The sequence below is a fragment of the Ptychodera flava genome (genome assembly GCF_041260155.1).
Source record: "Ptychodera flava strain L36383 chromosome 23 unlocalized genomic scaffold, AS_Pfla_20210202 Scaffold_24__1_contigs__length_23054250_pilon, whole genome shotgun sequence".
Lineage (NCBI taxonomy): Eukaryota > Metazoa > Hemichordata > Enteropneusta > Ptychoderidae > Ptychodera > Ptychodera flava.
This window is the reverse complement of record NW_027248278.1, coordinates 11,399,332-11,404,415: the sequence shown is the minus strand read 5'-3', so window position 1 is coordinate 11,404,415 and position 5,084 is coordinate 11,399,332.

Below are 5,084 nucleotides of genomic sequence, written 5' to 3'. Positions count from 1 at the left end.
AGTGCTAATGTTCTGTTTACTCTAAAAGGTAATCTGTTCGCATATGTTGACATAGAGATAAATCCTCTGGTACTTCTAAGTTAATGGAGCGTTCCCCTAATGCTTGGATTGTACCTGCGGATGACCAAACCTCATTAACATATTATTTGCATAGTTTAGAAATATGCAAATTTCGGACCCAGATTCGAGAGTGTCTGCATGTGCACCAAAAATTAGTGCACTAGCCTTATTGGTTAGCCTAGAATTAGGTATGTACATAATCTATGAGGTATATGTTAATTTGCAATAGGTGCTTTAACCTTTGAAATATTAACCATCTAGCCCTTTAAAGGTATACAATCACCTGTAATCTAAATATCCCCATGTATGGTCAAAGGGGCTTCCTTGGTATTCAAAATGCCCATGTGAGGGCGCTGTTTTTAAAAAGTGGCCACCCGCTTAAACTCTGTGGTTGGTTAGATTTTCTCTTTGCATAGTAACTATGGCACAATTGGAACAGGTGACAGTATATCTTTAAGTTACCTAGTAATTCGCATTTTGTGATATTTAGGGTCATTGACTTTGACCCCAGTTGACATGTCGGCGAAATGGTTTGATCCCATGCTTCGCACTGTGTACCAAAAATAAGCACTGTAGCCTTATTGGTTAGCCTAGAATTAGATACCATATGCATAATAATTAAAGGGACATTATTTGTATCTTTTGACTTTTTTTCATTTTTTCGATGACTGAAATCCCCGGTCAAATCAATGGAAGACCTAAATTGTGACTATGGATGGCTTCAAGGATATGTGAAACCACATTCTTGCTCTTTACGGCAAGGTTCAATGTTGGTAAGGGCGTCAGCGCGATTTGAACCAACCGCCATGATTGAACCCCTGCACATAACCAATATTACTACGCATACGTCAACCATCAAAGTACAGCTGGAACATAAAAGGCCTGTGACCTACATACTAACTTCAGCACAATGGATATCGAGGAGCACACGGCGCATAAACAAATGCACGTATCACAAACTACTGTCAAATAGTGAAACTAAGCAGGGCATTTGCTTTTAAGTTTCAATTTAGTATCGATGACACGGACTGTGAAACAAATGAAACCATAGACGCAATTGGGTCAATGGTAAAACTAAAGCGATCGATGTCAGATTGCTGTGGTAATAGTGAAACAGGTACAGAATAATGCATTTCCTGTGCATTGATCGTTAGCAAAACTTCGTCAATTTTTAAGGGTTTTAGGACATTTTCTTGCCAATACGTTGGTTCGTTTTACAAACACGACATGATCACTTGTTGAACCTGGAAACATCGCACTCGGACTGAACACTGCACGGTGTGTAGCATCAGTGACATTGTGACACAGCGCCGGGCGAGTACTACAGTCATTGATACTGCTCGCGATTGGAGTCATCTCTCGACACACAAGATCTGTTTGAAAGTTGTTATTCTCTGTGCATCGTGTAATTAATTGTATCAGTTGAATCGCATTTCGAACCAAAAGTGAGTACATCACAGTTACAGTTGCCTAGACCCGTTCGCTTACGGCCTCTGTGCCTCCGACCCACTCCCAAAAGTGGACTTTACGTAAGAAGCGCAGCTGAGCACATCATGTACCTACACGAGTAAAGCCCTGCGTACGGCCTCCACGCCCTATAACGCTGGGAACACACAGACCTGTACGCAGGGCTAATCGTGTACCAAGGCGAGGTGGGTATGCTTGAAAACAAAACTCAATGCAAGTTTTGGATTAAAATGGGTTGTTTTTGGTGGAGAAAACTGCACGCCGCAACCGAGGGTGCTGCCAGCGGTTTGGCACAGCCCTGCCACGCAGAGTTAGCTTTCACCCAACAATGTACGGTACATAATGTAAGTGTCAGTCGCCAAAGTACCGGTACATTGCTCAATTTCGCGATCACCTCGACAATAACCTGACTGTCTACTGAAGTTAAATATCCCGTCATTTTACTCTGTTTTCACATTTCTATGCACAAAGGCTTTGGGCAAGTCTACATATGCATATGGAGGAACAAACGAGATGAAAAAGATCTGCAATTTAGGCCTTGTCGTTGTCAGCTGGTACTGGTAGGCATTTGAAATGCCCATTCTAAAATGTGCTCTGTAGCAGTAAAGAATGGTGTATCTAAGAGCAGGATTGGCCGTCAAGATCTCCATCAAAAACTGACCGTCAAAATGTAACTGAGCAAACTGGATTAGTAATAGGGAATCCCGAAACTGCAATACTGCACTTTTGACTCTCACTTGTGTGGTTTATTTTTTTACACGCGGATGCTTACAGCGGCCAAGATAGCAGTTTGCAGTGTGGTTACTGATCGCAGGTAAACCTGCCAACTCTGAGGTTAACAGTAACCTCCATACACCTCAGACCCAAGGTTTTTCTATAAGGTGTACGCAAATGGGATTGAAGTTGTCTATGGTCGGCTACTGCTTGTTTGCAACAATATGAGGTCAAAGATACAAATAATGTCCCTTTAATAAGGTATGTGACAGTTAACCATTAGGTGCTGTAACCTACCAAATATGAACTATCTGGCCCTTTAAGTTATCTGCTCATTCAATTTGTGTGATATTTAAGGCCAATGACCTTTGACCTCAGTTGACATGGTGGCGAAATGTTTGACACCATGCTTCGCTATGTGTACAAAAAATTAGCACTCTAGCCTTATTTGCTCTAAAAATTGAGGTAATAAAACTGTGTCACTGCATCATTTTTCCAATATGAATGCGATGAGAAAGTAAATTTTTATTTTTTGTGGCCCTTATACAAGGAAGTCTACAGAGAACTGTCTTATACATAGAAGTCTATGGAGAACTACCTTTTACATAGGAGTCTATGGAGAACTGCCTGATAAATGGAAGTCTATGGAGAGTGAAACTAAAGAGTCCTCTAACACGGCCAAATTTAATTCCATTGTGAAACAAATTAATTGACGTGCATCTGTATGGGGTAGGGTAATATCCTTGTGCAAAGTTTGAAAGAAATTGACCAAGGCATGTCTGAGATATCTGCGTGAACGGACGGACGCATGGACATTACAAGATCTAAAATGAATTAAAGTCTAGACTAAAATTCATTTGTCAATAATAATAGTGGCCATTACTCATGTACAGGCTTTCTTAAGAAACTTATGATTGAAGCTTTTGTAAGTATCAATAGTAGAACAAGAAAATGGAGTTGAAACATGTAAGAAAAATACTGAGAAAATAGCAAAACGTTGGCATTGCTTGGGCTTGAAGACTAATATGCCTTCAAGTCTGCTTCAGGGAGCAGAACAAGAAACTGGTTTATGCTACGTAGAGAAAAAATATACCGCCAAGGGCATGCAGTGTGATGCTCTCATCAACAAAAAAGGTATTATATGAAAGGTATTAACTGTTCAAAATCCCAATAATCCTCACTAGAAACCAAGTCAAAAGTGCTACAATGTTAGCAGAGATTAGGTAGCTTTGAATTTTAAATTGTTACAGTTGAATCTGAACACCAAACTACCCTGAAACTTGGCTGAGCACTTAGCAATATGCAGCAGAGTTGCCTAAACCAAAGTCTGTTTTACTGCTTCAGAGTTTTAGACAACTCAGCAGGTAGCCCTACTGAGTCAACTGATAAGCGGCTGTTGCTATAAACCATTTACCACTTACACAGTCCAAACACAGTTGAGCATTGAATGATGTACCGTATTCTCAAAGTAACCACAAATTATATTGTTTTACTCACAGTATTTACTTCCCCCTTCAAAAATTCTTCCATTTACATTTGTAATATTGCCAGTCAAAATGGTTTGACCAACATAAACAGATCAGTTTACTCAGTGGGGCTGCCTACTGAGTTGTATCAGACTTCCCACACCCACACACTAGACTTTGTTTTGGTAAATGTCTTGGTATAAAGCTGAATGCTCTGCCAAGTTGCTAAGTAATTACTAACTTTGGTGTTCAGATAACAAGGGCAAATGCTGCAAGCCGCGAGTTCAGATAGAACACAATCTTTCAACTTGCTGGTGAAATTTTTGCATCGAAAGCTGAAGCTTTAGAGTAATTTTAAAGTGTATTTTTAAAAAATAGCGTCATGGACACTGTTCCCACATTTGTTTTGAACATTTGTTCACGAGTGTTATGAATTAGAAATGTAAGATGAGAATAGCAAACAAGATCTTGAATGGAAATTCATGAAAATTATGTACATTTGCCATTATGTTATTGTGTAACTTTATAATTTATATAAATTTCACTACAATTTTGACAAATCCTACTGAGATCACCCCTATGGTCCACATTACCAAGTTTTAAATGAATTGGACTTGCACTTTCAGAGAAAAAGACTTTTTACCAAAATCCAGAAAAAACCATTTCACCATAATTTCAGGCAATCTGACTGATATCACACCTAGGAACCTCTATACCTAGTTTCAAATGAATTGGACTTGTGGTTTTTAGAGAAAACAATTTTTTGACCAAAAGTGGCAAAAAATTGCCTCAAAAACACAATTATGTAAATTTCACAACAATTTTGACAAATCAGACTGAGATCACCCCTATGAACTGTGATAACACATTTCAAATGAATTGGAATTTGGACTTGCTGTTTCAGAGAAAAAAGGCTTTTTTACCAAAAAACAGGGAAAATTGAGCAAAAATTACAATTATCCAAATTTCAACAACATTTCCTCTTGTCTGACTGACATTATCTTTAGATACCTCCATAGCAAGTTTTAAATGAATGGGACTTTTGGCTTGGGGCCTGAGATGAGCAACTGATAAACAGTGTGACCATACAGTACTGAACATCACACCAGGCCTACATATACACATTTATTAACTCTACATGGTGTTTTTATACACATAACTGTTAGTTGTTTAATTACATGATGAAACTCCAGTGAGATAGAAATATTATTTATGTGTCGCTGTAGTTGTCACTACTATTTATACACAACAATGACATAAAATTATACCTTTTAACAAACATGTGTTATTCCAAAAAATTTTGATCTAACAAAATCATGCGAGTTTTTGAAAGATATCACTTTACCTTCATTTCATTGTACTCATTAATTAACAGAA